Below are 13,778 nucleotides of genomic sequence, written 5' to 3' on the forward strand. Positions count from 1 at the left end.
CTATCCATACAGTTTCTTTTGTTGTTCTCTTTTTTTTTTCTTTTCTTTGTAGCTTTTTGTTTGGCTGTGCCTTGTGGCATGTGGGAACTTAGCTCCCTGACCATGGGTCCAGTCTGAGTTGGAAGCACAGAGTCTAAATTACTGGACCACCAGGAAGTCCCTTTGATTCTTTCTTCTACAAGTCACATTGATTTGTTGTCTGTAGTTTATTGAAACTTCTTTCTAGCACCAGAAGATGATGTTATGAATAAAACTTTTTCTAGTCTTATTAATAAACTCACTAGCTCACTGAGAATTTACACACCCTAGAGATGGTTAAATAACCGAAAACAATGTTTAGGTGTTGCATATATAGTATTAAAAAGACACTGAAACAGGTAATGTGAAGTCTAGAAGGTTTCTTTTCCCTTTGATATTTATAATCTTTATTTCTTTTTAGAGTTCTAAAATGGCTGAAGGGAAAAATCTTTGTAGTTAAGCTAGGCTGACTTAGAAGTGAGGCATGTGGACTGGCTGACATCATCAGTCTTCACTTAGGAGATATGAACAGTTGCTTTCAGGTGTTATCTGTGAACTTACTCACTGGATTAATGGTTAGTTGCTTCAGAAATGATATGGAAAAGTGGGAAAGTGTTTCATTTGCGGACTCTGATAGATTTGTTTTGAAAAATGTAGGTCTTTATTGTTAAGCTGAGATCCTTATGACTACGGTGTTGCTTTCTACCTAAAAAAAAGGTTTTTTTAGTTCTTAAAATAGGTAATGTATTTACATAGTGCAAAATAAGGGTATAAAAGGGATATAGTGAGTTTATATGAAGTCCCCTTTCATTCCTGTTCTCTAGCCATCAATTTTTTTTCTTCTTATAGTTTGTTTCTTCCAGAAATGTTTTCTGTAGGTACAGTAAAGTACACACACACACACACACACACACACACACACACAATTAAAGATGTCTGTTTTGAGAGTTACATTACTTAATTGTAAAAGAGACTTTACTCTGATAATCTCCTGACTTCTGCTTGGGGTTCCCCGCCCCCTGCCCCGAAGAGTTTTCTTGAGTATATTCTTTGCTGTTATGACCACTGAATTGCATTCCACAGCCCCCTTTTTTGGTCAGAAGTTTCTGCAATCTTTTTTCACTCCTAAGAAAGCTGTTTCCTGTTTGTCATTGCTTTCCTGCTACTTTCTTAGGTATTTAATCTGAGCCCTCTGTTTTATTCTCTCTACTGGGGCATCAGCTTCCAGTCCCTTATTGTAATGAAGTCTGTAAACCTCACATGCTTGGAATGTAGTCATTGTGTTGTGTTTCATGTCTGAATTGTTTTTCAACCAAGTCAGATTGAGTAGCCCTAGGCTAGGTGCTCGATTATTGACTGTTCTGTATAATATTGAGGTTACTTCTCTTTAACACATAATTATTATTATGACAGCACATCTTAGTGTATTATCTGTATAGCCAATAGGCATTTACTGAAATGTTTATTTTAGCGTGTCGCATCTCTTTATACTTCATAATTTATTACATTTTATCATCACAGATGGTTTATAGTAGTCTTCATTCACTATAATAATTTTCAAGGTTTTATCATTTCACTATAGTCTCTTTCAGTTTTGCATATCTGAGAATTCCTGTGGTCTTTAACTCCTAACTCTGGCTCTTGTCCAGAAAAAACACTGAATGATGCTTTCTGGTTTTAGAGTCCCAAAGATAATACCTCTGTGACTTTTTTTTGCCTATTAACCACTACTAGGGGGTGGGGAACCCTGTCTACTTTTGTGACTGATAGTAGTTTCTGCTTTCTAATATTGGATCTTTAACTTCAGCCATACAGAAGGACTTTTTAGATTCAGTTTAGGGGATATTGTGCATTGCCTATAGCCATGGTAAAAACACTGCCACACTGTGCTATAGGAAGAAAGACTATTAATAAACAAACAAAAAGTACTCTTTGCCTTGTGGCAGTGGAAAACATGCAGTGTAATGTAACCAGTGATAGATGCCTGGGGAGTGCAGTTTTAGGGATAATTTCACAAAATATTCTGTGTTGAGCATATCATGGGTAATCAGGAGAGGGGGAACCATGTTGCCTTCACTGGATTCCTGTCTTACTGAGCCTCTCTTATATTACTGGGCACTATTGTGCTTGGTCTCTGACACCTGGGCTTCTAGGTCCCTAAACTTCACATCTTCAGGTGATTTTCCAGTTGATCAAGGCAACTGGTCATCTTGGGAAGTTATGCTACAGTGCTTGTGGGTAAAGGTGAACTATGATGGGAATGGATGGTTTCTGTCTTTAAGTCGGGGAGATACTCATTATAGGTACAGCTGGTTAATGTGGGTGCTGCCCAGTCAGGATGCTGTTGTGCTGGAGCAGGATTTTGGAAGCCTCTATCAGGCCTGGTATTAACCTTCTAAGTATTGGGGTGTGTGTGTGTGTGTGTGTGTGTGTATGTGTGTGTGATATTGCAACACTTTTAACAGTGCCTCAGTGCCTTCTCGGAGAAGGCAATGGCAACCTACTCCAGTCCTCTTGCCTGGAAAATCCCGTGGATGGAGGAGCCTGGTAGGCTGCAGTCCATGGGGTCGCTGGGAGTCGGACACGACTGAGCGATTTCACTTTCACTTTTCACTTTCATGCATTGGAGAAGGAAATGGCAACCCACTCCTGTACTCTTGCCTGGAGAATCCCAGGGACAGGGGAGCCTGGTGGGCGGCCGTCTCTGGGGTCGCACAGAGTCGGACACGACTGAAGCGACTTAGCAGCAGCAGCAGTAGCAGCAGTGCCTTCTCAGGAGTATGGGCGTTGCCTGTGGGGCTGTGGGCTAATAGCCACCCCTGACCCCTGCCTCCATCAACATTTTCTGCTTCCAGGCTCAGTTCAGGGAACTACTTTCACTTCTTTCTTGGCAATTTTCCGGGACAGTGATTCCAGCCTCTTTTCCACTGTGCATCCTTTTTTCACTGCCTTCATTCTTCGGTTTTCTGTCCCACCTCCTCCTTTTTACACCGTCGTACTTTCCTTCCCAGGATCCAGTGAATCTGGTGACTGCTGCTAAGTCGCTTCAGTCGTGTCCGACTCTCTGCGACCCCATAGACAGAAGCCCACCAGGCTCCCCTGTCCCTGGGATTCTCCAGGCAAGAACACTGGAGTGGGTTGCCATTTCCTTCTCCAATGCATGAAAGCAAAAAGGGAAAGTGAAGTTGCGCAGTCTTGTCCGACTCTTAGCCACCCCATGGACTGCAGCCTACCGGGCTCCTCCGTCCATGGAATTTGCCAGGCAAGAGTACTGGAGTGGGGTGCCATTGCCTTCTCCGAATCTGGTGACTACTATAGTTTAATTATAGCTGCTTTTTAGACTCCATATTGCCTTTTAAAATATAATTATAAGAAATTAGGAGTCACTTTTAACAGATGCAACTGTATAATACAGAAATTATAAAGGCAAAGATAATTCTTTTTTTTTTTTTTTATAAATTTATTTATTTTAGTTGGGGGCTAATTACTTTACAATATTGTAATAGTTTTTGCCATACATTGACATGAATCAGCCATGGGTTTACATGTGTTCACCTTCCTGGACCCCCCACCCACCTCCCTCCCCATCCCATCCCTTTGGGTCATCCCATTGCCCCGGCCCTGAGCCCTTGTCTCATGCATCGAACATGGAATGGTGTTCTGTTTCACATATGATAATATACATGTTTCAATGCTATTCTCCCAGAATGTCCCACCCTCACCTTCTCCCTCAGAGTCCATAAAATTGTTCTATGCATCTGTGTCTCTTATTCTGTCTCGCATATAGGGTTATCGTTACCATCTTTCAAATTCCATATATATGCATTAGTATACTGTATTGTTGTTTTTCTTTCTGGCTTACTTCACTCTGTATAATGGGCTCCAGTTTCATCCATCTCAGTAGAACCGATTCAAATGTATTTTTTTTTAATGGCTGAGTAATATTCCATTGTGTATATGTACCACAGCTTCCTTATCCATTCGTCTGCTGATGGACATCTAGGTTGCTTCCATGTCCTGGCTATTGTAAACAGTGCTGCGACACACCCATACACATGCACATAGCTTTCTACACAGGCTAAACTGGAACTGTACAGGGAAGGGAATTCTGGAAAGTGTAGTTCTGAATTGGCTAAATTGACCCAACACAAATCCATCACAATCTATCATTTGCCTGATGTGGGATAAATGCTCCAGTGTTTCTTCCGGTTGGATGGTGACTTATGTTTATACTGCTCATTAAATAAGCTATTGCTGTGTGTGTACATGCAGAAGTAGTACCCAAAAAGGAGAAAAGATTGTTTTATTCTGGTTCTAGGAAAAGAATTTTCAGATGAGATTATCATATAAATTGACATAATCCAAGTACAAATTCCTTTGTAAAAATTTCATGGTTGAATACAAAGTTAATTGCCTAACTTTGAGCTTCTATACAATTTTCCAAAAAGATTTTTCCTCCACACAGGCTATTTTAGTTGTCAGGCTATTAGAAGTCATTTGTCTTGGCAGGAAAGGGAAGAAGCCCAATCATAGAGCTGGTTTAGTATAGGTTTTCAGAACATTTCCTTCTATATAGCATTCTATGGTAAACTTGTCTTTCACAATTCTCATTGACATCACATCTGCAGGATTTCTATACTTGTAAATAATTTTAAGAATATTTGTTTTTATTTTTACCTACGTCTGCAGAATTTGTGTGGGTATCTGTGGTTTATTTATGCATATACAAGTTCTTGAATGCAAGCATTGAATGTAACTACACATTTAATGAAGTAAAAATGTTGGTACAAGACTTGAAATCAGAGAGAGGTGCCAAAGTTTAAAAAAAAAAATCTTTGACAAAAAATGAGCTAAATAATGGCATTCTCTTTGAGACAGATAGAGGCTGTTTTATTTTGTCTTGACATAGGTCTTTTTACTTCCGTTTTTCCCCAACTGAATGCAGAGGACTTGTGCCTATTGAAATACTCTCTTCCATAGACTTAAGTGAAAAGTGTAAATGCTTGAAAGCTCTCAAGTAAGGAAAGGCTGAATGAGTAGGCTGCCAAGCATCACTGGAGAGAGACTTAAGTGAGAGAAGAGGTGGAAGAAAGAACTGTTTGGCAAACTTCTCTGGCTACAGTAGTGTAAAATACAGACATTTTGTGATATACTGACAGTAAAGGATTTTAGGGTGGGATGCATTTGACCTACTGTGTCCCTCTGTTGGGGGAAAATAAAAATCCCCCTAAGCCTTTCTGTAGACATTTCTCCCAGTTCCTTCCCCTCCCCCTTTGGACTAATTTATTATGATGTCATCTTATTCTTTCTTATCTCATGTGGATACTATTCATTTAAAAGGGATAAGGATGGCATATTATACTGTATGTAGAGGTATTTCTTACTTCATGGGACATATACTCTGATTTCTCCTTAGCATTGAAAAGCATTTTCACTGATATTCTTACAGTTTTGAGTACCAGTTGTAACCATTGACAGATGTTTTCAATTTCACAGACAAAAAGTTTTGAGTTCAGAATGTGAAGAGCAAATCTGATCTCTGCAATGACCAAACTCCATGACTAGCCTTTTAACCAAGCAAACTAACCAGCCAGTTGTATATATAAAAGTTATTGTGGATGTTGGAAATTGTAGATTCACCAGTAGAAACCTTGTAATACCAATACAGAAAATATAATACAGGCTCAAGAGGGAGCCTGTATATAATTTATATATGTAATTAAGACTGATTCGAGTTGTATGGCAGAAACCAACACACCATTGTAAAGCAGTTATCCTCCAGAAAAAAAGAGAAAATCTAATACATACTGGGTAAAACATTTTCCCCCACCTGTCTCCTAAAAATTTGTACTTTGTTGAGAACTGTATTTTACCAGTGGTTCTAGTTGCAGACCCTCGCCTGGAGGTGTTTCGGGATCCCACACGTTCAGTGTTAGGTGGCTGAGACAGTCTCCATTTTTTCCCTTTCTAGCAGAAGAGGAAAGCATGTCCCTTTTTTTTCTTGTAAAAAGAGCTGCAGAAAGCAACAGAAGTTGATATCTGGTAGGATCTCCCCATTTACAGTTTCCCCTACTTTGGTTAAATTTAAAAATACATGTAAATTTATATATTTATATATAAAATTATATATATATACACACACACACACACACACATACACATATATATATATAATTTGACTGCATGGCACTTGGGATCTTAGTTCCCCCATCAGAGATCAAACTCGTGTCCTCTGTGTGTTGCCTGCAATGGGAGCACGGAGTCTTAACCACTGGACTGCTGGTGAAGTCCCTTAAATCAAAAATTATGTAGAATTCTTTGTTGTTCAGTCGCTCAGTCGTATCCGACTCTTTGCAACCCCACAAACTGCAGCACACCAGACTTCCCTGTCCTTCACAATCTCCTGAACTTCGCTCAGATTCATATCCATTGACTCAGTGATGCCATCCAACCATCTTGTCCTCTGTCGTCCCCTCCTCCGCTTGCCCTCAATGTTTCCCATGATCAAGGTCTTTTCCAGTGAGTTGGCTCTTTGCATAAGGTAGTCAAAGAATTGGAGCTTCAGTTTTAGCATCAGTCCTTACAGTGAATATTCAGGGTTGATTTTCTTTAGGATTGACTAGTTCTATCTCCTTGCTGTCCAAGGGGCTCTCAGGAGTTTTCTCCAGCACCACAGTTTGAAAGCATCAATTCTTTGGCATTCAGCCTTCTTTGTGGCCCAACTCTCACATCTGTACATGACAACTGGGAAAACCGTAACTTTGACTAGATGGACTTTTGTTGGCAAAGTGATGTCTCTCCTTTTTACTATAACGTCTAGGTTTGTCATAGTTTTTCTTCCAAGGAGAAAGTGTCTTTTAATTTTGTGGCTGCAGTGATTTTGGAGCCCAAGAAAATAAAGTCTGTCAGTGTTTCCACTTTTTCCCCATCTATTTGCCATGAAGTGATGGGACTGGATGCCTTGATGTTAGTTTTTTGAATGTTGAATTTTAAGCCAGCTTTTTCATTCTCCTCTTTCACCTTCATCAAGAGACTCTTTAGTTCCTCTTCACTTTGTGCCATAAGGGTGGTGTTATCTGCATATCAGAGGTTATTGATATTTCTCCTGGCAGTCTTGATTCCAGCTTGTGCTTCATCCAGCCTCACAATTTCCCATGATGTACTTACTCTGCATATAAGTTAAATAAGCAAGGTGACAATACATAGCCTTGATGTACTCCTTTCGCAGTTTTGAACCAGTCTGTGAGTCTGTGATACTCTGTCTGGTTCTAACTGTAGAATTCTTAAGTCTGTACAAAAAAATCTGGATATCTGATAATTTTCATGGTTTGCTTAAGTAGAGAAATTTATCAGCTGGTCTTCTTTTAAAGAGGGAAAAACTGATTTATTCTTTTTTTCTCCTTTCATGTACTTTAAAAAATACATAACTTTTTTACACAGTTTTCCCATTTATTTGTACAGGTGTGTTTAAAAGTGCTCAAATTACCCTATGTGTTTTTAATTTTCCCTTCTTTTTTTGTTTTAGCTAGTCTTGATTGTAATGAAAATCTGGAAAAACAAAAATGTATTTTCTTATTCGACACACCGAAGAACTCTTAAAAGTATGATGGTTTCCTAGTCTTTCTAAAGGAAGAGAAAGTTTTTGATTATAGACAGGGAACGAAAAACATGATGGTATTAAATTCGGATAGGAGATGAAAGGATTCTGAAATTCTGAAACTTGTTTTAGTTGTGAAATGTAACCCTTAAGGTGTCATTTTTCATCTTCAATTTCTGTTATTAAGATAGTATGTAGATAACGTTTAGGGCTTTATTAAAATTATATTGGCAGCCATTCCACAGTTTTTTTAAAAAGTAGCAGTTTCACTGAGGTATCTTAACAGTGAAGCCATTAATGAACCTCTTATATATGAAAGTAACACATTAAACCTTATAATAAGATTCTTTTGTAGTATGTGAGAGAGTTAAATTAGCAGGTTGTCACTACACTGTGCTCCTGCATTTCTGTTTAATATTTGTACCATACAAGGGAATCAGAAATTATCGTTCTCAAAGTTTAAAATTTTAGCTTGCAGAGAATTTAAGAGTACATAATAGATTTTGTTAGAGTGAAGGGGACCCACGCAAGAGATTTGCTCCATACTTCAAAGAGTAGAGACTGGTTTTGCCTTTTCTGTCTCATTCAGGAGAGGGAGTCCTTATTGACACTTGATAAGAAAGTTGTAAATACGAAAACATGAAGAAACCATGTATCTTCTCAGAAAATAGTTTCAGATTGGAGATTAATAATGAAAACTTGAAATTAACATGGGAACTTGGACGCTCTATGTAGTACATGCTAGTGAAGAAATGATTTCTTACATTTTTGCCCCTCATGCTGCCCTCATTTCATTTGAGCAAAGCTCTGAGAGAGTCATTTGTTTTTTTCTCAACTGGCCATTGGTTCTTACCCTTTGTTTGTCCTTCATATAAATCTTTTATTCGTCTTCTCCTGCAGCCCTTCTCTGATAGTTAAAATTATAGGTTTTGTTTTTCTCAGCAAAACAAGAAAAATTGCTAAAATACATTTTTCTAAATCACCACTTTGACCATCATAATTCTAGTCATCTCCACAAATCTGGAGTGGCTGTTCTTGTGACCATGTTAAATCTGAGCACCTTTCCTGGTCCCAGAAGCCCCTTGGCATTTGGACTTACCTTTGCTCACTTATTGGTATCAGTTTGTCAGATCAGAGGTGTTGGCCACCCCCCCCCCACAGCCAGTCATATTGAAATCCTGCTTGTACTTTTGTACCTAGCTTAAGGCTGTTTTCTCCACTGCATTTTTCAGTGACCCCCTCCTTTTCTAAATCCATCACAGAGATCCAGGTGGCACCAATCCAGTTCACATTTTGGGGGCTTCTTTTATTAGTTACTTATTGACTCTTTTAAATTTAACCTCTGACTAAACTATAAACTCCTGAGGGCACGTGCCTATATCACCTGAACATCTCATATAGTGAAAGTTGAAGTACTTGTTGAATTATTTAAATATATTATGAAGTAGTAGTAGTAATACAGGTTACACTTTAGCACTGTGTGCCAGGAATTGTTCTGAGTATTTTACACACATTCTCATTTAATCTTCTGAACATGAGCTTCATACTGTTAAGACAGAGAGATTAAATGACTGGTTTAAGATCTCACAGGTAGTAAGTTCAAAACTACACTTTGAACTTAGCACGACTCCAGAGTTCGAGCTCTTAGCCACCATGCAACACTATAGTTCCAGTTGAGAATAATGTGTTAGATGGTCCATACCATAAATTAGACTTGTGATTATATATTCCCTTTCCTTCCCAAATTTTATTATGAAAAATTTCATACATGTATAGAACTGGAAAGAATTTTTCAATTGAACACGCATATTTACACACCTATTTTGTAGATTCTGTGATTGATTTTTTGATATTTGCTTTATCACGTATTTATCCATTCCTGTGTCCATCATATTACTGTTTTATGTATTTTTAAGTTTTTTGGGTGGGGGGACTGTGCTGGGTCTTCATTGTTGCACTCAGACTTTCTCTAGTTGCAGTGCACTTCGTTCTCATTGCAGTGGCTTCTCTTGTTGCAGAGCACAACAGGTTCTAGAGTGTGAGGGCTTCAGTAGTTGCGGTGCTTGGGCTCAGTAGTTTCCGTGCATGGGCTTAGTTGTCCATAGGTGTGGGAAATCTTCCCGGAGCAAGCATTGAACCTGTGTACCCTGCATTGCCAAGTGGATTCTTAACAACTGGACCACCAGGAAAGTCCCATCTTATTATTGTTTTGATTCATTCCAAAGTCATTTGCAGATACTTGGCATGTTTCATCTGTAAACGTTACAGCATGCATCTGAGTTTAATTTTTTATGGTGAATTTTATACAGTAGAATGTACAAATTTTAAATATTCAATAGGTTTTGATAAATGCACACACTTTGTAACCCAATCCTCTATGAAGATAGAGAACATTATATGATTATCATTTTATTAAATACTTGCCTTGTTTTTCAAGTAAATGAATCATACATTTCCCCCCATATTGAAACCTGCTTTTCTGATTGTTCCATGTTCTCTTACTGGATCTTTGGTTTATTACACAGACCTCATTGAGGGCAGAATCATCTGTTTCAACTACTTGGATTGGAGAACATACTTAGAGGTGTGACGAATGGTGGATTTACTGTAGTAGTAATCATTCTCCCTTCCTAAAGTAATGTGGATCCTTAATAGTACCGATTCCTTTGATATGCAGTGTTTCAGCTCATTTTCATGAATTAAGTTGACCTTATTTCTGTTAGTTTTCCAGTAGAATGTGATTTGCTCATGTGCCTTTGATGTTGAGAGGGGGGTGCTGCACTTGAATCCCTTCCTTTTTTGGTTGACTGTTATTTGATAGATAACTGTTTAAAGGTTTCTCAGGTTGATGTAGAAGAGTGTGGTTTTATGAATCCCTTCTCCATCTCTCAGTCCCTTGAAGTCATTCAGTCTTATGACTTAAAAATTCCTCTATTTGTGGATGATTTCAAAGTTTATATTTCCAGCCTTGATCTTTATTCTAAATTTGTCATCCATTACTTGAACTTCAGCTTTTAACATGTGGAAAGCAGAATCTTAATCTTTTTCACTCCTCCCCTTCTCAATCTATGCCACCTATAGCGTTCTTACTCCCAGTTGATATTAGGTCTTGGAATCAGTTAGTTTAAATACTAATTCATAAATCAGACTAAAGAATATAGCCTTTCATAGGTTTTATCTAATCCCTAGGCCCCTCCCCCATCCTCTTTTCAATTTAAACTGAGGAGTGTGTATGTGTGTTTGAAAATTGACATAAAATATTTATAAGGCACGATCTTAAAAATACTGATTATTATTTTCGGAAGCCAGAAGGTTTGTATTTTTAACAAAGTTATATTTGCTTAATTGTTTTTTGTAATAACTTAGGGTGATGTCTTTGCTGGGAATGTCAAGCCCACTTTAGACAAACCCTTGAGCAAGTTGACTCTTTCTTCGACTTTGGATGTCTAGATGATGGTATCGCTTATGCAGTATAATGTCTTTTGACACTTTAGGAATGCTGCATCAAAAGGAAGAAAATTCCTGACCACCTGCTATTAGGTTTTCATGTAGAGGAGTAGATAAATCTTAGACTAGCAGTTTTACCACAATAATAAAATGGGCTGTAGTTGTTGGAAGTTGATGGCAGATGTCAGAGAGCAGTTTTGCACCTACTGGCCTGAAGGGATTGTCAGGAGACGAGAGGAAAACGTGGTGACGTGGTGACTTGGCACTGTCCCAGAATGCCTATAGAAGTGTGCTGAAGGTGATATATTCTTTTTCCTTCTTTCTAACTGCCATTTTCCCTTTTGAATTTCAAGGGCGAGTTAGGGAGATTGATCAGAGAGAAGGTAGCATTCACAGGGTCATTTCTGGACCCAGTTTCTTGGTGTGTGCTATGGGTGACAGTCCTAGCATGAAGCGCCTAATGCTCTTATCTTTCTATTTAGAGCAAAAGCTATGGCAGAAAATACTTTCACTTGAAAGATCAGTGTTTTTGTGGCCAATTCAATGGAATTCTGACAAAACGTATGTGAAAATTTAGAGCACAGATGAGGGAAGTAAAAATTACCAAGTATTATCTTGAGAACTCTACATTTCTGAAATTTTTAGAACCATGTTCTCTATACCTATGTCCTTTATCCTCTAGGGTGCATTTAGGGTGCATTCCCCATCTCCCACATAAAACCAGCAAAATAACTATTAACATTAAATATGTGAAGAGTGTTAGGGATTTTATTTGGTCATAGACCTGGAGTGAGTGCTATTTATTAAGAGCAAAAAAGTCACTATCCTTAAATGGCTCATATTTCTTATCTTTTGACAGGATAAGAATGGTGAATAATAATATTTGATACTTGAATCTATACAAAGGCAAGGGTAGACTAAGAAGACAACTCAAGATGTGTACTTGTGTTTCTAATAGTATTTCCCAAGTTGTATAGATTCATTTGCAGCGGATAGGCATTTGGTTTGGTGGAGTTGAGGAGTATTTTTGAAATTATGGCTATTTCTTTAAAAGGGGTTGCTTAGCAATGCATATATGACAGTCAAACTTTTTCCTCTTAATAGAGTAGCTTATCTTTCCTGTTTTGGAAAGCATGAAGAGAAGTGGAATGTGGTTGTAAAAGAGGAAAGAGAGCAGTTAGGGCCAAGAGATGTGGGAAAGTGCAGAAAAGTTGTGGGTAAAGGAGCAGATAAAGCAGTTTGCCTTGTTGGATAAACCAGATAATGATCTTGGAAAGAGAATGTCAAGAAAGAAGTTCTTGAATTGAAAAATCTGGGTCACATGATCTATAGGCTTTGATATGACCAAATGTAGGTCTTCATTCTGAGAGGTTAATTCTGCACAAGTTTTATATTTAAGAGAGGATATGGAGGATCACTGGAATATGGAGGATCACTGGAATATGGAGAATATGGAGGATCACTGTCCAGCAATCATGAAACATATTCTCCTTGACTGATGGGTTATCTTTGTCTTAAAATTCTCATACTTCACTTGGTCAGACCCCTCAGTAGTTCTGGCAGATCTGCCTGGAACCCAAATCCTCCACAGTTGGATGGGCTGCTTCCTAAATTAGACGTAGACTTGAAGTATGTTTTTTCCTAAGCAGAAAATCCCCAACATAATAGTGATCCTTAATCCTCAGTTATGTATTTTGTCCTAAAATAAAATTGTCAGTGGCTATCAATGAGATTATTTTATATTTCTTTTGAAAAACAGTATCTGTTTATGATAATGGATAATATGTGTTGTCCTATGTAATTACTTGATTTTTAAGTGACTGCCTTACTCAGAAGGAATTTTGGAATTAGGAATTCTAAATCTTTAAATTTAGCCTTGATTCATAAAGCCAAATCAGAGTAATGCTGTGTCTACTATTATAGTACATTTATGTAAAGCAGATTACTTGACTGTGAGATAATGTGGTCAGTTCTATATTAGTATTAGGTATAAGAAGTGTATCTAGGTTGTTGGCTTATTAAAAGCTCTTGCTAATTATCAGTCTTCATTTTGGATACCATATGTTAACTTAGTGTAGAAAGTAATACTGGAAAGTAGAGTTTCTGGGAGCAACTCAGGAGCCTAATATGTCTTTAATAGGATTAAAGATGGATCTGTCACATCTAGTTCTCACATATTGTTGTTAAAAATAGCAAATATTTGTTAAGTATTTACTGTGTGCCAGCCTGTTTTCAGGACTTGGCATGTGTTAAATTCCCTTTTGCTTGTTAATGCTATTAATTCCATTTTAGGAGTTAGAGACCCAAGGCACAGTAAGGTTGATGAACTTGTCCAGTGTGACAGGCCCAAGTGTGGAGCAGGTCTCTAATCACAAGTCTCTATTTGCTCTTGTTGAAACGTAGAAGGTTTTGCTAATGACATACAGAATGAGTTTTGAATTTTAAAGACAGTTAAATTTCTGACAGCTATTCACACTAGTGAATGCTTTATCTTTTTAAGTGTGTTCTTTCTTAGGAAATTGGTTATCATCTTATAGATTCTTATCCAAATCATTCTTTATGATTATCATCAACATACCTAGAGATGCATGAACTGTGCTTCTCTTCATTCATGATGTAGTGGAAGGTTTTTAAATTGTACTCCTAGCCTGGAAAATTTATAATGTAATGGTAGGTTAGGAATTTACTGGATGTCCCTATGTGATGAACGCTCTAG

General features: G+C 37.9%; 1 protein-coding gene and 1 long non-coding RNA gene across 9 annotated transcripts in view; both read left to right on the plus strand.

Moving 5' to 3' along the window:
* The window catches only part of CTNNA1 (catenin alpha 1), a 370,505-nt gene that overhangs the window by 281,341 nt on the left and 75,386 nt on the right, over positions 1-13,778 (plus strand). The gene's annotated exons all lie outside the window — the stretch shown is intronic.
* Positions 1,293-5,814, plus strand: LOC145510235 (uncharacterized). The gene is made up of 2 exons (XR_014056894.1): positions 1,293-2,425; positions 3,296-5,814. It is a non-coding gene; the product is annotated as an uncharacterized LOC145510235 (long non-coding RNA).

This window comes from Giraffa tippelskirchi, chromosome 6 (genome assembly GCF_054371585.1).
Source record: "Giraffa tippelskirchi isolate mGirTip1 chromosome 6, T2T-mGirTip1v1.2.pri, whole genome shotgun sequence".
In the NCBI taxonomy this organism is placed as follows: Eukaryota; Metazoa; Chordata; class Mammalia; order Artiodactyla; family Giraffidae; genus Giraffa; species Giraffa tippelskirchi.